Source organism: Hyperoodon ampullatus (genome assembly GCF_949752795.1).
Source record: "Hyperoodon ampullatus genome assembly, chromosome: 4".
NCBI classification, from domain to species: Eukaryota; Metazoa; Chordata; class Mammalia; order Artiodactyla; family Ziphiidae; genus Hyperoodon; species Hyperoodon ampullatus.
Genome location: NC_136917.1, coordinates 141,478,029 through 141,500,869, shown reverse-complemented (window position 1 = coordinate 141,500,869; position 22,841 = coordinate 141,478,029). Strand labels below are relative to the sequence as shown.

General features: G+C 38.8%; 1 pseudogene across 1 annotated transcript; it reads left to right on the top strand.

Annotated features, from left to right (window-relative positions):
• The first annotated feature begins 19,957 nt into the window (after nt 1-19,957).
• LOC307051591 (elongation factor 1-alpha 1-like) lies at nt 19,958-21,346 on the top strand (annotated as a pseudogene). The gene has a single exon. The product of its transcript is annotated as an elongation factor 1-alpha 1-like (transcript).
• Nucleotides 21,347-22,841: the final 1,495 nt, after the last annotated feature.

The following is a 22,841-nucleotide window of genomic DNA, read 5'->3' as shown; positions in this document are numbered from 1 at the left end:
ACAATCATTGCAGAATTTGAATATTCACTGCTATCTCCAGGCTGGTAACAAACAGGTAAGTTTGAATAAAAGAAGTTAGCAAAGTTCAGTGGAAATCTACAGGTTGGTTCCTATATTAGTTAGGGTTCCTCAGAGAAACAGAACTAATAGGATACGGGGGAAGAAAGAGACATAGGCAGTGATTGATTATAAGAAATTGGTTGATGCAGTTATGGAGACTGACCAGTCCCAAGATCTACAGGGTGGGTTGGCAAGCTGGAGACCCAGGAGAGTCAATGGTACAGTTGCAGCCAGAAGGCTAGCAGATTGGAGACCCGGGAAGACCTGAAGTTTCACTTCAAGTCCGAATGAAGGGAAAAGTCAATATCCCAGTTCAAAGGCAGTCTAGCAGGAGGAATTCTCTCCTACTTGGCAGTAGGTTAGTCTTTTTGTTCTGTCCAGGACTTCAACTGATTGGGGCAGGCAGCCTACTTTACTCAATCTATCAATTTATATGTTAATCTCATACAGAAACACCCTCAGAGACATACCCAGAATAATAGTTGGTCAAATAACTGGGCAACACATAGCCCAGTTAAGTTTACACATAAAATTAACCATCACAGTTTCTGACAGCTGAGTGCTCATAAATCTGACTCCTATGAAATATCATAATAAGGCGCCATTAGGAAAGGTTACAGCAACCTTATTCTTTATCATGATGAAGTGCTATCTCAGGGGCTGTTCACTGGAGTTTGAAGAAAAATGGTTGTGTGACACACCACTAATCAGAGGTCATATTCACAGTGGTATCACTTTAGTGAGAGGAATATTGGTTAAATGGTAAATAGGTTCCCAACCATAACATAAATGGGAATGATGGGCTTAGTTCCTTCTTGGAAATATTTGGAATTGAGCAGTTTTGCTATTAGAATATCTTTATAACTTCCAGAGATCCCAGAAGCCTCCAAAGGCAAGGAATGGAGTAATAGACCCATCTTTCCATTTAATGCTTTTATTCCATGGCTCCTAATTTGTTATATTAAACTTGGACCATACCTCAGCTCAGAGCTATGATTAGTTTCACAGATTGTTCTGTAGTAAAAGTCCTTAGGACTCTCCTATTAATGGTCCCTTATGGAGAATACTGATCTTCATGTGAAACTGCTTGCATCCTGACAAATACCAAATTTATGGCTTTTATTTATTTTAACTCATTTAATTTTTTCTTGAATTTTTGAATTTTATTTTATTTTTTTATACAGCAGGTTCTTATAGGTTATCCATTTTATACATACTAGTGTATACATGTCAATCCCAATCTCCAAATTCATCCCACCACCACAACCACCCGCCCCCCCGCCACTTTCCCCTCTTGGTGTCCATAAGTTTCTTTTCTACATCTGTGTCTCCATTTCTGCCCTACAAGCCATGTTTCTAAGTTCCACATATATGTGTTAATATACAATACTTGTTTTTCTCTTTCTGACTTACTTCACTCTGTATGACAGTCTCTAGGTCCATTCACATCTCTACGAATGACCCAAATTTGTTCCTTTTAATGGTTGAGTAATATTCCATTGTCTATATGTACCACATCTTTATCCACTCATCTGTCAATGGGCATTTAGGTTGCTTCCATCACCTGGCTATTATAAATAGTGCTGCAATGAACATTGGGGTGCATGAGTATTTTTGAATTATGGTTTACTCTGGGTATATGCCCAGTAGTGGGATTGCTAGGTCATATAGTAATTCTATTTTTAGTTTTTTAAGGAACCTCCATACTGTTCACCATAGTGGCTGTATCAATTTACATTCCCACCAACAGTGCAAGAGGATTCCCTTTTCTCCACACATTCTCCAGCATTTGTTGTTCGTAGATTTTCTGATGATGTCCATTCTAACTGGTGTGAGGTGATACCTCATTGTAGTTTTCATTTGCAATTCTCTAATAATTAGTGATGCTGAGCAGCTTTTCATTTGCTTCTTGGCCATCTGTATGTCTTCTTTGGAGAAATGTCTATTTAGGTCTTCTGCCCATTTTTTGACTGGGTTGTTTGTTTTTTAAATATTGAGCTGCATGAGCTGTTTATATATTTTGGAGATTAATCCTTTGTCCGTTGATTCATTTGTAAATATTTTCTTCCATTCACAGGGTTGTATTTTAATCTTGTTTGTAGCTTCCTTTGCTGTGCAAAAGTTTTTAAGTTTCATTAGGTCCCATTTGTTTATTTTTGTTTTTATTTCCATTACTCTAGGAGGTGGATCAAAAAAGATCTTGCTGTGATTTATGTCAAAGAGTGTTCTTCCTATATTTTGCTCTAAGAGTTTTATAGTGTCTGGTCTTACATTTAGGTCTCTAATCCATTTTGAGCTTATTTTTGTGTATGGTGTTAGGGGGTGTTCTAATTTCATTCTCTTACATGTAGCTGTCCAGTTTTCCCAGCACGACTTATTGAAGAGGCTGTCTTCTCTCCATTGTATATCCTTGACTCCTTTCTCATAGATTAATTGACCATATGTGTGTTCATTTATCTCTGGGCTTTCTATCCTGTTCCACTGATCTATATATCTGTTTCTGTGAGTACTATACTGTCTTGATTACTGTAGTTTTGTAGTATAGTCTGAAGTCAGGGAGTCTGATCCCTCGAGCTCCATTTTTTCCCCTCAAGACTGCTTTGGCTATTCAGGGTCTTTTGTGTCTCCATACAAATTTTAAGATTTTTTGTTCTAGTTCTGATAAAAAGGCAACTGGTAATTTGATATGGATTGCATTGAATCTGTAGACTGCTTTGGGTAGTTTAATCATTTTCACAATATTGATTCTTCCAATCCAAGAACATGGTATATCTCTCCATCTGTTTGTGTTGTCTTTGATTTCTTTCATTAGTGGCTTATCGTTTTCTGAGTACAGTTTTTTACCTCCTTAGGTACTTTTATTCCTGGATATTTTATTCTTTCCATTGCAATGGTGAATGGGATTGTTTCCTTAATTTCTCTTTCTGATTTTTCATTGTTAGTGTATTGGAATGCAGGAGATTTCTGTTCATTAATTTTGTATCCTGCAACTTTACCAAATTAATTGATTAGCTCTAGCCGTTTTCTGTGACATCTTTAGGATTATCTATGAATAGTATCATGTCACCTGCAAACAGTGACAGTTTTATTTCTTCTTTTCCAACTTGTATTCCTTTTATTTCTTTTTCTTCTCTGATTGCTGTGGCTTGGACTTCCAAAACTATGTTGAATAATAGGGGCGAGAGTGGACATCCGTGTCTTGTTCCTGATCTTAGGAACATTGAGAATGATGTTTACTATGGGTTTGTCATATATGGCCTTTATTATGTTGAGGTAGGTTCCCTCTATGCCCACTTTCTGGAAAGTTTTTACCATAAATCAGTGTTCAATTTTGTCAAAAGCTTTTTCTGTATCTATTGAGATGATCATATGGTTCTTCTTCTTCATTTTATTAATATAGTGTATCACATTGATTTATTTCCATATATTGAAAAATCCTTGCATCCTGGGATAAATCCCATTTGATCATGGTGTATGATCCTCTTAATGCGTTGTTGGATTCTGTTTGCTACTATTTTGTTGAGGATTTCTGTGTCTATATTCATCACTGAAATTGTTCTGTAATTTTCTTTTTTTGTAGTATCTTTGTCTGGTTTTGGCATCAGGGTGATGGTGGCCTTGTAGAGTGAGTTTTGGAGTGTTCCTTCCTCTGCAATTTTTTGGAAGAGCTTGAGAAGGATGGATGTTAGCTCTTCTCTAAATGTTTCATACAATTCACCTGTGAAGACATCTGGTCCTGGACTTTTGTTTTGGGGAAGATTTTTAAGCACAGTTTCAATTTCATTACTTGTGATTGTTCTGTTCATATTTTCTATTTCTTCCTGGTTCAGTCTTAGAAGGTAATACTATTCTAAGAATTTGTCCATTTCTTCCAGGTTGTCCATTTTATTGGCATAGAGTTGCTTCTAGTAGTCTCTTCTGACATTTTGTATTTCTGCAGTGTCTGTTATAACTTCTCCCTTTTCATTTCTAATTTTATTGATTTGAGTCCTCTCCCTCTTTTTCTTGATGAGTCTGGCTAAAAGTTCATCAATTTTGTTTATCTTCTCAAAGAACCAGCTTTTAATTTTATTGATCTTTGCTATTGTTTTCTTTGTATCTATTTCATTTATTTCTTCTCTGATCTTTATGTCTTTTTTTTCCTTCTACTAGCTTTGGGTGTTTGTTCTTCTTTCTCTAGTTCCTTTAGGTGTAATGTTAGATTATGTATTTGAGATTTTTCTTGTTTCTTGAGGTAGGATTCTATTGCTATAAACTTCCCTCTTAGAACTGCTTTTGCTGCATCCCATAGGTTTTGGATCATCATGTTTTCATTGTCATTTGTCTCTAGGTATTTTTTGAGATCCTCTTTCATTTCTACAGTGATCTCTTGGTTATTTAGTAACGTATTGTTTAGCCTCCATGTGTTTGTGTTTTTTACGTTTTTTTCCCAGGTAATTTCTTTCTGATCTCATAGTGTTGTGTTTGGAAGAGATGCTTGATATGATTTCAATTTTCTTAAATTTACCAAGGCTTGATTTGTGACCCAAGATGTGATCTATCCTGGAGAATGTTCCATGTGCACTTGAGAAGAAAGTGTAATCTGCTGTTTTTGGATGGAATGCCCTATAAATAGCAATTAAATCTATCTGGTCTATTGTGTCATTTAAAGCTTGTGTTTCCATATTAATTTTCTGTCTGGATGATCTGTCCATTGGTGTAAGTGAGGTGTTAATGTCCCCCATTCTTATTGTGTTACTGTGGATTTCCTCTTATAGCTGTTAGCAGTTGCCTTATGTATTGAGGTGCTCCTATGTTGGATGCATATATATTTATAATTGTTATATCATCTTCTTGGATTGATCCCTTGATCCTTATGTAGTGTCCTTCTTTGTCTCTTGTAACGTTCTTTATTTTAAAGTCTATTTTACCTGATACGAGTATTGCTACTCCAGCTTTTTTTTTGATTTTCATTTGCATGGAATATCTTTTTCCATCCCCTCACTTTGAGTCTGTATGTGTCGCTAGGTCTGAAGTGGGTCTCTTGTAGACAGCATATATATGGGTCTTGTTTTTGTTTCCATTCAGTGAGCCTGTGTCTTTTGTTGGAGCATTTAATCCATTCACGTTTAAGGTAATTATCAATATGCATGTTCTTATTACCATTTTCTTAATTGTTATGGGTTTGTTTTTGTAGGTCCTTTTCTTCTCTTGTGTTTCCCACTTAGAGTGATCCTTTAGCATTTGTCATAGAGCTGGTTTGGTGGTGCTGAATTCTATTCGTTTTTGCTTGTCTGTAAAGCTTTTGATTTCTCTGTCAAATCTTAATGAGATCCATGATGGATAGAGTAATCTTGGTTGTAGGTTCTTCCCTCTCCTCACTTTAAATATATCTTACCACTTCCTTCTGGCTTGTAGAGTTTCTGCTGAGAAATCAGCTGTTAACCTTATGGGATTTCCCTTGTGTGTTATTTGTCATTTTTCCCTTGTTGTTTTCAATAATTTTTCTTTGTGTTTGATTTTTGTCAGTTTGATACTATGTGTCTCAGCATGTTTCTCCTTGGGTTTATCCTGCGGTGACTCTCTGCACTTCCTGGACTTGGGTGGTTATTTCCTTTCCCATGTTAGGGAAGTTTTTGACTCTAATCTCTTCAGATATTTTCTCAAGTCCTTTCTCTCTCTCTTTTCCTTCTGGGACCCCTATAATGCAAATGTTGTTGTCTTTAATGTTGTCCCAGAGGTCTCTTAGGCTGTATTCATTTCTTTTCATTCTTTTTTCTTTATTCTGTTCCATGGCAGTGAAGTCCACCATTCTGTCTTCCAGGTCACTTACCCATTCTTCTGCCTTAGTTATTCTGCTATTGATTCCTTCGAGTAATTTTTTCATTTCAGTTATTGTATTGCTCATCCCTGTTTGTTTGTTCTTTAATTCTTCTAGGTGTTTTTTCTTTAATTCTTCTACATCTTTGTTAAACATTTCTTTCATCTCGATCTTTGTCTCCATTCTTTTTCCGAGGACCTGGATCATCTTCACTATCATTATTCTGAATTCTTTTTCTGGAAGGTTGCCTATCTCCACTTCATTTAGTTGTTTTTCTGGGGTTTTATCTTGTTCCTTCATCTGGTACAAAGGCCTCTGCCTTTTCATTTGGTCAGTCTTTATGTGAATGTGGTTTTCCTTCCACAGGCTGCAGAATTTTAATTCTTCTTGCTTCTGCTGTCTGCCACCCATGGCTTTTATTTTGATCCCAAGCCAATCAACCTTCACTATGTAAACAGGACAAATACACTTAATCACTTTGACCATTACCTTTCCTAGGTTGATCTTGGAGAAAATCTAGCCTCTCTGCAATCTTTCCAAAAAATGGGATCCACTTTCAATGACTGAAAAGTATACATGGATATCAACTTTAAAAGGGTGAGTAGAGGGAGCCACTTGAGTGCTTTTCTGGCCTCCTCCTGGCCCTGGGAAGGTCTGGATCACTTGGATGATTTTGCCTGAGTGCATCTCAAGGATGCCAGTACATGAAGGAAAAAGAGAATGCTCCCCAGTGGTGTCAAAAGAGGCATCACCATACAAGTATGCATCTCCCAAGGCAACCCTATCTACCAAAGACCATGCCATTTATCCCAATCAATCCAGAAAAGGAGGTAGGCAGCAAAGTTGCTTAAAGCCAACTCTGAGAGCTAAACTTAAGCTCGAGGGACATGTAAAGGCCTGGGCTTATTATAATTGCATAATAAAGTGGTACAATTGATTTATTTAAACATTGTCTCACTGGCAATAACAAATATTCTTATATTAAAAACATTAACCTGAAGAATGGTAATAAATTCCCTTCAGAGGGACAGGTTGTGGCCTCTTTGTTCATCAGTAAAACCATGCCATCCACTGTCTAATGTAATAACATACATCCAGACTTCCTCCCACAAACACTTAAATTATTTTTGGAGCATATGAGGAGCTTGTCTTCCAAACAATCAGTCGATAAGATTCCACTCTGAGTATCATCAGCATTCAGAAAGAACAGCTCAACCCTTTTGACTCAAGTCCTAGATATTTTTAGAACAAGACCAAGATTCATTGCTTAGGTAGAGAGCTGTTTTAAGTTACTTTGCCCCCACTTTCTCTTTTAACTTACTTAAATGAAAAGTACGCATCCTTTTGCCAATATATAATTTTTTTAATTTAACTTAAAAAATAAAGGATTAAATACCAAGATGCTTTTCAAGGATGTGAAGAAAATGGAACTTTTGTACACTGTTGGTGGTAATATAAATTGGTACAGCCATTATGGACAACAGTATGGAGGGTCTTCAAAAATTAAAAATAGAACTGCTTTATGATCCAGCAATCCTACTTTTGGGTGTATATCTGAAGGAAGTGAAATCAAAGTCTCAAAGAAGATCATTTTTGTTACCTTATTCACAATAGCCAGGATGTGGAAACAAACTAAGAGTCCATTGAAGGATGAATGGATAAAAAATATATATACAATGCAAGAGTATTCAGCCACAAATGAATAAAGAAATCTTGCCATTTGCAACAATATGGATGAACTCAGAGGACATTACCCTAAGTGAAATGATGAGCTAGACAGAGAAAGATAAATTACTGTATCATCTCATTAATATGCAGAATCTAAAAGAGTAAAACTCATAAGAAAAGCAGAATGGTGGCTTCCAGGAGCTGGAGGATTAAGGAAAAGGGGAGATATTGGTCAAAGGGTACAAAGTTTTAGTTGTAAGATGGATGGGTTCTAGGGACTGCCCTGGTGGTCCAGTGGATAAGACTCTGTGCTCCCAATGCAGGTGTCCCAGATTTGATCCCTGCTCAGGGAACTAGATCCCACATGCATGCCACAACTAAGAGTTTGCATGCCACAACTAAAAGATACCTCATGCCGTAACTAAGTGTCAGTGCAGCCAAAATAAATAAAATAAATAAATAAATATTAAAATAATAAATAAACAAACCCTTATAAAAAAGATGAATGAGTTCTAGGACCTAATCTACAGCATGGTACTGTAGTTAATAATACTAGATTGTACACTTGCCATTGCTAAGGGAGTTCATCGTAAGTGTTCTCAACTCACACACAAAAGATGGTAACCATGTGAGGTGATGGGCCTGCTAATTCACTTGATTGCATCTATCATGTCACAATGTATATGTATATCAAAACATCATGTTGTATACCTTAAATATATACAATTTTGTCAATTATACCTTAATAAAGCTGGAGAAAATATACAAGATGCTTTTAATACCATTTTGTTATTGGGCATCAGACAAGAAAAAGTAAAACTCAGAAGTCTGCAGGATAAAGCAAAGACAGGGAAGGGCTTGAGACTGCATGTGAGGTGAAGGTGTGCTACAAGAGTGAAGGGAATGAAGAAAGTTCCACTGCAACTAAATGGGTATGTGTGTGTGGAGGGGGCAGGAGGGAGAGGCAGAGCAGGAGTTATAGGAGGAAGAAGGAAGTATAGCTGGTAAAACTGAAAAAGGAAGACAAACACTCTGGGGGGGGGAAACCCCACAGTGGTTGCAAAGTAGAGAAAAAAATGAGACTCAAAATGGTAAAATGGATGTTATTACTTGAGCACTTCTGATAATAAGAATTTACTCAAAAAATTTGAGTCGAGAAATCTAGTATTTGCTTGAATCAATCAAAAAATGAAACTGGCCCTGGTTTCTTGTCAGAAATAAATGTAATTTCAAAAATTCTGTCCTTCAGGGATAGTACTATCCTGCAATGTTGATCCACTAAAAGTAAAAGCAATAAAACCCAAACTGAAAATGTCATTAGTGATGAAATCAGTCGAAAACTCATAGGTTGAAAGCCACTAAATATGTCTGTTTAAGCATTTATGCTATGCTTAAACATGTTTGGAAAAATAAAATCTAAACATGGCTGAGATTTTACATCTAAATCCCTTCAACAGAAACGTGTTGCAGAGAAGAGAAACATATTTTCTCAGCTAGAAGAAATTTCATGCATATTAAATGTAAAGCCCAGGAAGGACATGAGATGCTCTGAGATTTAGTAAAGCAACCTTGAGATCCTCCAGCAATAAGAGGAAGACCATCTCAATAATTATTTCCTAAACCCTTAATCTTCTAAAAGTTAAATGCTTTAATGGGTATGTAATACTTATTTCAGCTTAACTGTCTTAATAAAGAGTTTTTGTTTTGTTCTTTTTTAATTGAGACTGCCATGTTCTACTTATGAATGTGACACTAATGCAGTGCGACATCTGGTGGTCACACATCTAAATTGCAGGTTCCATATTTTGGAGAAATGAGTACATTCATTCTACAAACTGAAGTAACTAGAAGAAGCAAGAGTAAATAGCATACATTACATCCAAAGAGGGGCCTCTGGAGTGTGGAGTTCCAGAGTTTGGAGCTTCTTCAAAACCTGGGTAAGATTCCATATATATGTGTTAGCATACTGTATTTGTTTTTCTCTTTCTGACTTACTTCACTCTGTATGACAGACTCTAGGTCCATCCACCTCACTACAAATAACTCAATTTCGTTTCTTTTTATGGCTGAGTAATATTCCATTGTATATATGTGCCACATCTTCTTTATCCATTCATCCGATGATGGACACTTAGGTTGTTTCCATCTCCTGGTTATTGTAAATAGAGCTGCAATGAACATTTTGATACATGACTCTTTTTGAATTATGGTTTTCTCAGGTTATATACCCAGTAGTGGGATTGCTGGGTTGTATGGTAGTTCTATTTGTAGTTTTTTAAGGAACCTCCAAACTGTTCTCCATGGTGGTTGTAAAAAAGGTCATGAAGAACCTAGGGGTAAGACAGGAATAAAGACACAGACCTACTAGAGAATGGACTTGAAGATATGTGGACGGGGAAGGGTAAGCTGTGACAAAGTGAGAGAGTGGCATGGACATATATACACTACCAAATGTAAAATAGATAGCTAGTGGGAAGCAGCCACATAACACAGGGATATCAGTTCGGTGCTTTGTGACCACCTAGAGGGGTGGGATAGGGAAGGTGGGATGGAGGGAGATGCAAGAGGGAAGCGATATGGGAACATATGTATATGTATAACTGATTCACTTTGTTATAAAGCAGAAACTAACACACCATTGTAAAGCAATTATACTCCAATAAAGATGATAAAAAAAAAAACCCTGGGCAGGAAAGAAGAATACTATTTACCATGAGCTGTCTCAAAGACTCCAACAAAAACTAAAAGCTCAGAAAGTCTCGAGGAATTGGGTTTAAAAAAACCTAGCATCAATTTCGGATTGATTCAAGATGGCGGAGTAGAAGGACGTGTGCTCAGTCCCTCTTATGAGAGCACTGGAATCACAACTAACGCCTGAAAAATCATTGAGAGGAAGACACTGGAACTCGCCAAAAAAGATACCCCACAGCCAAAGACAAAGGAGAAGCTGCAATTAGATGGTAAGGGGGTGCAATCACAGCAAAATCAAATCCCATAACTGCTGGGTGGGTGACTCACAAACTGGAGAACAATTATACCACAGAAGTCTACCCACTGGAGTGAAAGTTCTGAGCCCCACATCAGGCTTCCCAACCTGGGGATCCAGTAAGGGGAGGAGGAATTTCCAGAGAATCAGATGTTGAAGGTGAGTGGGATTTTGTTGCAGGACTTCAACAGGACAGGGGGAAACAGAGACTCCACTCTTGGAGAGCACACACAAAGTAGTGTGTGCATCAGGACCCAAGGGGGAGGAGCAGGGACCCCATAGGAGATTGAACCAGACCTACCTGCTACTATTCAAGGGTCTCCTGGAGAGGCGGGGGGCAGCTGTGGCTCACTGCAAGGACAAGGACACTGGCAGCAGAAGTTCTCGAAGGTAATCCTTGGTATGAGCCCTCCCAGAGTCTACCATTAACCATACCAAAGAACCTCTGGGCCCCAGTGCTGGGTCGTTTCAGGCCAAAAAACCAACAGGGAGGGAACTCAGCCCCACCCATCAGCAGACAAGCAGATTAAAGTTTTACTCAGCTTCGCCCACCAGAGCAACACCCAGCTGTACACACCACCAGCCCCTCCCATGAGGAAGCTTACACAAGCCTCTTAGATATCCTCATACACCAGAGGGCAGACAGCTGAAGAAAGAAGAATGACAATCCTGCAGCCTGTGGAACGAAAACCACATTCACAGAAAGATAGACAAAATGAAAAGGAAGAGGACTATGTACCAGATGAAGGAAAAAGATAAAACCCCAGAAAAACAACTAAATGAAGTGGAGATGGGCAACCTTCCAGGAAAAGAAATCAGAATAATGACGGTGAAGATGATCCAGGACCTAGGAAAAAGAATGGGGGCAAAGATCGAGAAGATGCAAGAAATGTTTAAAAAAGATCTAGAAGAATTAAAGAATAAACACTTAGGAGAATTAGAGAAAAGCAGAGATGAACAATACAATAACTGAAATGAAAAATACACTAGAAGGAATCAAAAGCCCAGGACAAGATGGCATCACAGGTGAATTCTATCATACACTTAGAGAAGAGCTAACACCCATCCTTCTGAAACTCTCCAAAAAATTGCAGAGGAAGGAACACCCCCAAACTCATTCTATGAGGGCACCATCACCCTGATACCAAAACCAGAAAAAGATACTAGAAAAAATGAAAATTACAGACCAATATCTCTGATGAATATAGATGGAAAATTTTCAACAAAATACTAGCAAACAGAATCCAACAACACATTAAGAGGATCATATACCATGATCAAGTGGGATTTATCCCAGGGATGCAAGGATTATCCAATATATGCAAATCAATCAATGTGATACACCATATTAACAAATTGAAGAATAAGAACCATATGATCATCTCAATAGATACAGAAAAAGCTTTTGACAAATTCAACATCCATTTATGATAAAAACTCTGCAGAAGGTGGGCATAGAGGGAAGCTACGTCAACATAATAAAGGCCATATATGACAAACCCACAGCAAACATCATTCTCAATGGTGAAAAACTGAAAGCATTTCCTCTAAGATCAGGAACAAGACAAGGATGCCCACTCTTGCCACTATTATTCAACATAGTTTTGGAAGTCCTACCCATGGCAATCAGAGTAGAAAAAGAAATAAAAGGAATACAAATTGGAAAAGAAGAAATAAGACTGTCACTGTTTGCAGATGACATACTATACATAGAGAATCCTAAAGATGCCAACAGAAAACTACTAGAGCTAATCAATGAATTTGGTAAAGTTGCAGGATACAAAATTAATGCACAGAAATTTCTTGCATTCCAATACACTAAACATGAAAATTCGGAAAGAGAAATTAAGGAAACAATCCCATTCTCTACTGCAACAAAAAGAACAAAATACCTAGGAATAAACCTACCTAAGGGGGTGAAAGACCTGTACTCAGAAAACGATAAGCCACTGATGAAAGAAATCAAAGACAACACAAATAGATGGAGAGATATACCATGTTCTTGGACTGGAAGAATCAATATTGTGAAAATGATTATACTACCAAAAGCAATCTACAGATTCAATGCAATCCATATCAAATTACCAGTGGCATTTTTTACAGAACTAGAGCAAAAAATCTTAAAATTTGTATGGACACACAAAAGACCCTGAGTAGCCAAAGCAGTCTTGAGGTGAAAAAATGGAGCTGGAGGCATTAGACTCCCTGACTTCAGACTATACTACAAAGCTACAGTAATCAAGACAGTATGGTACTCACAAAAACAGAAATATAGAAAAATGGAACAGGATAGAAAACCCAGAGATAAGCCCACACACCTATGGTCAACTAATCTATGACAAAGGAGTCAAGGATATACAATGGAGAAAAGACAGTCTCTTCAATAAGTGGTGCTTGGAAAACTGGATAGCTACATGTAAAGAATGAAATTAGAATACTCCCTAACACCATATTCAAAAATATACTCAAAATGGATTAAAGACCTAAATGTAAGTCCAGACACTATAAAACTCTTAGAGGAGAACATAGGAAGAACACTCTTTGACATAAATCACAGCAAGATCTTTTTTGACACACCTCCCTGAGTAATGGAAATAAAACCAAAAATAAACAAATGGGACCTAATGAAACTTAAAAGCTTTTGCACACCAAAGGAAACTATGAACAAGATGAAAAGACAACCCTTGGAATGGGAGAAAATATTTGAAAATGATTCAACAGACAAAGGATTAATCTCCAAAACGTATAAACAGCTCATGCAGCTCAATATTAAAAAAACAAGCGACCCAATCAAAAAAATGGGCAGAAGACCTAAATAGACATTTCTCCAAAGAAGACATACAGGTGTCCAAGAGGCACATAAAAAGCTGCTCAACATCACTATTTATTAGAGGAATGCAAATCAAAACTACTATGAGCTATCACCTAACACCAGTTAGAATGAGGATCATCTGAAAATCTACAAACAACAAATGCTGGAGAGGGTGTGGAGTAAAAGGAACCCTCTTGCACTGTTGGTGAGAATGTAAATTGATACAGCCCCAATGTGAACAGTATGGAGGTTCCTTCAAAAACTAAAAATAGAATTACCATATGACACAGCTATCCCACTACTGGGAATATACCCAGAGAAAACCATAATTCAAAAAGACACATGCACCCCAATGTTCATTGCAGCACTATTTACAATAACCAGGTGATGGAAGTAACCTAAATGCCCATCAGCAGATGAACGGATAAAGATGTGGTGCATATATACAATGGAATATTACTCAACCATAAAAAGGAACAAAACTGAGTCATTTGTAGAGACGTGAATGGACCTAGAGACTGTCATACACAGTGAAGTAAGTCTGAAAGAGAAAAAAAAATATCCTATATTAATGCATATATGTGGAATCTAGAAAAATGGTACTGATGAACTGGTTTGTAAGGCAGAAATAGAGTCTTTAAGGCAGAAACAGATGTAGAGAACAAATATATGGACACCAAGGGGGTTAAAGCAGGGAGAGGGAGGCAGCGGGGTGGTGGTGGGATGAACTGGGAGTTTGAGATTGACATATAGACACTAATATGTATAAAATAGATAAGTGATAAGAGCTTGCTGTGTAAAAAAATAAATAAAAATAAATAAATAAATAAAAAGTTTAAAAAAGAGTAAATAGCATATAAAGGTCCTACAAATAAATATTTGCATAATTGGTCTTATCATATTGAAGGTTTTCCTTTCTTTTCTATTTTTAATTTTTTTTCAGCTTTATTAAGGTGTAATTAACATATTAAATGGTAAGCTATTTAAAGTGTACAACTTAACGATTTGATAAACTTATACATTGTGAAATGATTCCTTTCATTGAGTTAATTAACACATCCATCAATTCACATATTCACTTTTTTTTGGTGGGAACATTTAAGCTCTACCCTATTAGCAAATTTCAGTCATGTAATTCAGTGTTATCAACTATAGTCACCATGTTATACATTAGATCCTCAGACCTTATTCAACTTATACCTGAAAGCTTGTACCTTTTTACCAATCTCTCCCCATTTCCCCCACCCCTGGAAACTACTTTTCTACTCTCTGTTTCTATGAGTTGAGTTTTTTTTTTTTAAGATTCCACATATAAATGATACCATGCAGTATTTGATTTTATTTTTACCATGCAGTATTTCTATTTCTCTGTCTTGCTTATTTCACTTAGCATAATGCCCTCCAAGTTGTGAGACTGTGATCAAATAATCACAAAAAGTACTTTCTTTCTGCTAATGGTTGGATCTCATAACCTTTCAGAAATTGCTTGCTCAGTCAAGGATTAAATAAGCAACACTTTTATTTTTATGTTTTGTTTGTTTTTTTTCTGTTTCCTGGGGCCCTACTTGGACTCAGTGGGAACCACTGAGGGCCCAGGAATCTGCTTTTTTTTTTTTTTGCCACACCATGTGGGCTGTGGGATCTTAGCTCCCTGACCAGAGATAGAACCCATGCCCCTTGCAGTGGAAGTGCGGAGTATTAACAACTGGACTGCCTGGGAAGTTCCCCCAAAAATGCTTTTAAACACTCCACTTTGTCCTGATTCATATTGGACCACCAAAAAATTAGATATTGTCAGCATTTCTCATAAAATCCATTTTAGTATTATTTTCAAGGCCTATGGCATCAGCTGAGGCCTATATCCTACCTGTTCAAAAGCCATCTGATTCCTAAATTCCCATGATTAGAATCATTCCTCTGATGTAAACTATTGACCACTAAAAGAAAGAAATAAAATTCCAACTATTACACTAAGGACCATTAATGTAATGGCACAGTACTATTAGAATGAGTACTAGACCTAAAACCAAAGATTAGTCTTTCAATTCTTGCTCTACCATATACACTAACTATGGAACATGAAACAAACCATTTAATTGGGCTTCCGATTCTTCAGCTGTAAAGTAAAAACAACTTCTATAAGAATGCTAGAGGAATTAAATGAGATGATATATTTTAAAGCATACAGAACAGATTTTCTGATGCCTCTTAGAGACTAAATTAATTGTTTTAAGAACAAAGGGAGAGAGGGGGAAGATGGCGGAAGAGTAAGACATGGAGATCACCTTCCTCCCCACAGATACATCAGAAATTCATCTACACGTGGAACAACTCCTACAGAACACCTACTGAACGCTGGCAGAAGACCTCAGACCCCCCAAAAGGCAAGAAACTCCCCACGTACCTGGGTAGGGCAAAAGAAAAAAGAATAAACAGAGACAAAAGAATAGGAATGGGACCTGCACCAGTGGGAGGGAGCTGTGAAGGAGGAAAGGTTTCCACACACTAGGAAGCCCCTTTGCAGGCAGAAACAGCAGGTGGCAGAGGTGGCGAGCTTCAGTGCCACGGAGGAGAGCGCAGCAACAGGGGTGCAGAGGGCAAAGTGGAGAGATCTCCTCACAGAGGATCAGTGCCGACCAGCACTCACCAGCCCGAGAGACTTGTCTGCTCACCCGCCGGGGCCGGCGGGGCTGGGAGCTGAGGATCGGGCTTCGGTTGGAGCGCAGGGAGAGGACTGGCGGCGTGAACACAGCCTGAAGGGGTGAGTGAACCACAGGTAGACGGGAGGGAGTCCGGGGAAATGTCTGGACCTGCCGAAGAGGCAAGAGACTTTTTCTTACCTCTTTGTTTCCCAGTGCGCGAGTAGAGGGGATAAAAAGCGCCACTTAAAGGAGCTCCAGAGACAGGCGCGAGCCACGGCTAACAGAGTGGACCCCAGAGACGGGCATGAGACGTTAAGGCTGCTGCTGCCGCCACCAAGAAGCCTGTGTGCGAGCGCAGATCACTCTCCACAACCCCCCTTCCAGGGAGCCTGTGCAGCCCTCCAGACTAAACAATTAATTTAGTCTCTAAGAGGCATCAGAAAATCTGTTCTGAATCAGAGCACATGGTGCACCTCAGGCTGGTGCAATGTCACGCCGGCCTCTGCCGCTGCAGGCTTGCCCCACACCCGAACCCCTCCCTCCCCCAGGCCTGAGTGAGCCAGAGCCACTGAATCAGCAGCTCCTTTAACTCCGTCCTGTCTGAGAGAAGAACAGACGCCCTCCGGCGACCTACACGAAGAGGCGGGGCCAAATCCAAAGCTGAACCCCGGGAGCTGCACGAACAAAGAAGAGAAAGGGAAATCTCTCCCAGCAGCCTCAGGAGCAGTGGATTCAATCTCCACAATCAACTTGATGTACCCTGCATCTGTGGAATACCTGAATACACAACGAATCATCCCAAATTGAGGAGATGGACTTTGAGAGCAAGATTTGTTATTTTTTCCCCTTCTCCTCTTTTTGTGAGTGTGTATGTGTATGCTTCTGTGTGAGAGTTTGTCTGTAGAGCTTTGCTTTCACCATTTGTCCTAGGATTCAATCCGTCCATTTCTTATTGTTGTTGTTTTACTTAAAAAAATTTTTTTCGTAATAAGTATTTTTTAATTTTAATTATTTTATTCTAACTTTATTTTATTTTCCTTTATCCTCTTTCTTTCTTTCTACTTTTTCTCCCCTTTATTCTGAGCCGTGTGGATGAAAGGCTCTTCGTGCTGCAGCCAGGAGTCAGTGCTGTGCTGCTGAGGTAGGAGAGCCAACTTCAGGACACTGGTCCACAAGAGACGTCCCAGCTCCACATAATATCAAACGGCGAAAATCTCCCAGAGATCTCCATCTCAACACCAACACCCAGCTTCACTCAACGACCAGCAAGCTACAGTGCTGGACACCCTATGCCAAACAACTAGCAAGACAGGAACACAACCCCACCCATTAGCAGAGAGGCTGCCTAAAATCATAATAAGTCAACAGACACCCCAATACACACCACCAGACGTGGACCTGCCCACCAGAAAGACAAGATCCAACCTCATCCACCAGAACACAGGCACAAGTCCCCTCCACCAGGAAGCCTACACAACCCACTGAACCACCTTTAGCCAATGGGGACAGACACCAAAAACAATGGGGACTACGAACCTGCAGCCTGTGAAAAGGAGACCCCAAACATGGTAAGATAAGCAAAATGAGAAGACAGAAAAACACACGGCAGAAGAAGGAGCAAGATAAAAACCCACCAGACCTAACAAACGAAGAGGAAATAGGCAGTCTACCTGAAAAAGAATTCAGAATAATGATAGTAAAGATGATCCAAAATCTTGGAAATAGAATAGACAAAATGCAAGAAACAGTTAACAAGGACCTAGAAGAACTAAAGATAAAGCAAGCAATGATGAACAACACAATAAATGAAATTAAAAATACTCTAGGAGGGATCAATAGCAGAATAACTGAGGCAGAAGAACGGATAAGTGACCTGGAATATAAAGTAGTGGAAATAACTACTGCAGAGCACAATAAAGAAAAAAGAATGCAAAGAACCGAGGACAGTCTCAGAGACCTCTGGGACAACATTAAATGCACCAACATTCGAATTATAGGGGTTCCAGAAGAAGAGAAAAAGAAAGGGACAGAGAAAATATTTGAAGAGATTATAGTTGAAAACTCCCCTAATATGGGAAAGGAAATAATTAATCAAGTCCAGGAGGCACAGACAGTCCCATACAGGAAAAATCCAAGGAGAAACACACCAAGGCACATATTAATCAAACTGTCAAAAATTAAATACAAAGAAAACATATTAAAATCAGCAAGGGAAAAACAACAAATAACACACAAGGGAATCCCCATAAGGTTAACAGCTGATCTTTCAGCAGAAACTCTGCAAGCCAGAAGGGACTGGCAGGACATATTTAAAGTGATGAAGGAGAAAAACCTACAACCAAGATTACTCTACCCAGCAAGGATCACATTCAGATTTGATGGAGTAATTAAAACCTTTACAGACAGCAAAAGCTGAGAGAGTTCAGCACCACCAAACCAGATTTACAACAAATGCTAAAGGAACTTCTCTAGGCAAGAAACACAAGAGAAGGAAAAAAACCTATAATAACAAACCCAAAACAAATAAGAAAATGGGAATAGAAACATACATATCAATAATTACCTTAAATGTAAATAGATTAAATGCTCCCACCAAAAGACACAGATTGGCTGAATGGATACAAAAACAAGACCCATATATATGCTGTCTACAAGAGACCCACTTCAGACCTAGGGACACATACAGACTGAAATTGAGGGGATGGAAAAAGATATTCCATGCAAATGGAAACCAAAAGAAAGCTGGAGTAGTCATTCTCATAGCAGACAAAATACACTTTAAAATAAAGACTATTAGAAGAGACAAAGAAGGACACTATATAATAATCAAGGGATCGATCCAAGAAGAAAATATAACAATTGTAAATATTTATGCACCCAACAGAGGAGCACCTCAATACATAAGGCAAATTCTAACAGCCATAAAAGGGGAAATCGATAGTAAAACATTCATAGTAGGGGACTTTAGCAACCCACTTTCACCAATGGACAGATCATCAAAATGAAAATAAATAATGAAACACAAGCTTTACATGATACATTTAAAAAGATGGACTTAATTGATATTTATAGGACATTCCATCCAAAAACAGAATACAAATTTTTCTCAAGTGCTCATGGAACATTCTCCAGGATAGATCATATCTTGGGTCACAAATCAAGCCTTGGTAAATTTAAGAAAGTTGAAACTGTATCAAGTATCTTTTCCAACCACGACACTATGAGACTAGGTATAAATTACAGGAAAAGATCTTTAAAAAAAAAAAGCATGGGGCTTCCCTGGTGGCGCAGTGGTTGAGAGTCCGCCTGCTGATGCAGGGGATGTGGGTTCGTGTGCTGGTCCGGGAAGATCCCACATGCCGTGCGGAGCGGCTAGACCCGTGAGCCATGGCCGCTGAGCCTGTGCGTCTGGAGCCTGTGCTCCGCAACGGGAGAGGCCACAACAGTGAGGGGCCCACGTACCACACACACAAAAAAAAAAGAATAAAAAGAAAAAAACACACATGGAGGCTAAACAATACACTATTCAATAACAAAGTGATCACTGAAGAAATCAAAGAAGAAATAAAAAAATACCTAGAAACAAATGACAATGGAGACACAATGACCCAAAACCTATGGGATGCAGCAAAAGCAGTTCTAAGAGGTAAGTTTATAGCAATACAATCCTACCTTAAGAAACAGGAAACATCTCGAATAAACAACCTAACCTTGCACCTAAAGCAATTAGAGAAAAAAGAACAACAACAAAAAAAAACCAAAGTTAGCAGAAGGAAAGAAATCATAAAGATCAGATCAGAAATAAATGAAAAAGAAATGAAGGAAATGACAGCAAAGATAAATAAAACTAAAAGCTGGTTCTTTGAGAAGATAAACAAAATTGATAAACCATTAGCCAGACTCATCAAGAAAAAAAGGGAGGCTTTTTCACAATGGATTTTCTGCCAGGATACAGATGTTGTGAAAACCACCACTAAATCTAAGCAAAAATGGGAAAGGAGAAGACCCACATCAACATTGTTGTCATCGGACATGTAGATTCGGGGAAGTCCATCACTACTGACCATCTGATCTACAAATGTGGTGGGATCGAGAAGAGAACCATTGAAAAGTTCGAGAAGGAGGCTGCCGAGATGTGGAAGGGCTCCTTCAAGTATGCCTGTGTCTTGGACAAACTGAAAGCTGAATGCAAGCGTGGTATCACCACTGATATCTCCCTATGGAAATTCGAGACCAGCAAGTACTTTGTGACCATCACTGATGCCCCAGGACACAAAGACTTCATCAAAAACATGATTACAGGCACATCCCAGGCTGACTGTGCTGTCCTGATTGTTGCTGCTGGTGTTGGTGAATTTGAAGCAAGTATTTCCAAGAATGGATAGACCAGTGAGTATGCCCTTCTGGCCTACACTCTGGGTGTGAAACAACTAATTGTTGGAGTTAACAAAATGGATTCCACCGAGCCACCCTACAGCCAGAAAAGATATGAGGAAATTGTAAAGGAAGTCAGCACCTACATTAAGAAAATTGGCTACAACCCCGACACAGTAGCATTTGTGCCAATTTCTGGCTGGAATGGTCACAACATGCTGGAGCCAAGTGCTAACGTGCCATGGTTCAAGGGATGGAAAGTCACCCATAAAGATGGCAATGCCAGTTGAACCACACAGCTTGAAGCTCTGGATTGCATCCTGCCACCAGCTCACCCAACTGACAAGCCCTTGTGTTTGCCCCTCCAGGACGTCTACAAAATTGGTGGTATTGGTACTGTCCCTGTGGGTCGAGTGGAGACTGGTGTTCTCAAACCTGGCATGGTGGTCACCTTTGCTCCAGTCAATGTGACAACTGAAGTGAAGTCTGTTGAAATGCACCATGAAGATTTGAGTGAAGCCCTTCCTGGGGACAATGTGGGCTTCAATGTCAAGAACGTGTCTGTCAAAGATGTTCGTCGTGGCAATGTGGCTGGTGACAGCAAAAATGACTCCCCGATGGAAGCAGCTGGGTTCACAGCTCAGGTGATTATCTTGAACCATCCAGGCCAAATCAGTGCTGGCTATGCACCTGTGCTGGATTGTCACACAGCTCACATTGCCTGCAAGTTTTCTAAGCTGAAGTAGAAGACTGATCGTTGTTCTGGGAAAAAGCTGGAAGATGGCCCCAAATTCTTGAAATCTGGTGATGCTGCCATCGTTGATATGGTTCCTGGCAAACCCATGTGTGTTGAGAGCTTCTCTGACTATCCTCCTCTGGGCCACTTTGCTGTTCGGGACATGAGGCAGACAGTTGCTCTGGGTGTCATCAAAGCAGTGGACAAGAAGGAAGCTGGAGTTGGCAAGGTCACCAAGTCTGCCCAGAAAGATCAGAAGGCTAAATGAATATTAACCCCAATACCTGTCACCCCAGTCTTAATCAGTGGTGAAAGAACGGTCTCAGAACTGTTTGTCTCAATTGGCCATTTACGTTTAATAGCAAAAGACTGGTTAATGATAACAATGCATCGTAAAACCTTCAGAAGGAAAGGAGAATGCGTTGTGGACCATTTGTTTTGTGTGTGGCAGTTTTAAGTTATTAGTTTTAAAATCAGTACTTTTTAATGGAAACAACTTGACCAAAAATCTGTCACAGAATTTGAACCCAATAAAAAAGTTTAATGAGAAAAAAAAAGAAAAAAAGGGAGAAGACTCAAATCAATAGAATTAGAAATGAAAAAGGAGAAGTAACAACTGACACTGCAGAAATACAAAAGATCATGAGAGATTACTACAAGCAACTCTATGCCAATAAAATGGACAATGTGGAAGAAATGGACAAATACTTAGACATGCACAACCTGCCAAGGTTGAATCAGGAAAAAATAGAAAATATGAACAAACCAATCACAAGCACTGAAATTGAAACTGTGATTAAAATTTTTCCAGCAAACAAAAGCCCAGGACCAGATGGCTTCACAGGCGAATTCTTTCAAACATTTAGAGAAGAGCTAACACCTATCCTTCTCAAACTCTTCCAAAATATAGCAGAGGGAGGAACACACCCAAACTCATTCTACAAGGCCACCATCACCCTGATACCAAAACCAGACAACGATGTCACAAAGAAAGAAAACTACAGGCCAATATCACTGATGAACATAGATGCAAAAATCCTCAACAAAATACCAGCAAACAGAATCCAACAGCACATTAAAAGGATCATACACCATGATCAAGTGGGGTTTATTCCAGGAATGCAAGGATTCTTCAATATACGCAAATCAATCAATGTGATACACCATATTAACAAATTGAAGGAAAGAAACCATATGGTCATCTCAATTGATGCAGAGAAAGCTTTTGACAAAATTCAACACCCATTTTGATAAAAACCCTGCAGAAAGTAGGCATAGAAGGAATTTTCCTCAACATAATAAAGACCATATATGACAAACCCACAGCCAACATCGTCCTCAATGGTGAAAAACTGAAACCATTTCCACTAAGATCAGGAACAAGACAAGGTTGCCCACTCTCACCACTTTTATTCAACATAGTTTTAGAAGTTTTAGCCACAGCAATCAGAGAAGAAAAGGAAATAAAAGGAATCCAAATTGGAAAAGAAGAAGTAAAGCTGTCACTGTTTGCAGATGACATGATATTATACATATAGAGTCCTAAAGATGCTACCAGAAATATACTAGAGCTAATCAATGAATTTGGTAAAGTAGCAGGATACAAAATTAATGCACAGAAATCTCTGGCATTCCTATACACTAATGATGAAAAATCTTAAAGTGAAATCAAGAAAACACTCCCATTTACCATTGCAACAAAAAGAATAAAATATCTAAGAATAAACCTACCTAAGGAGACAAAAGACCTGTATGCAGAAAAT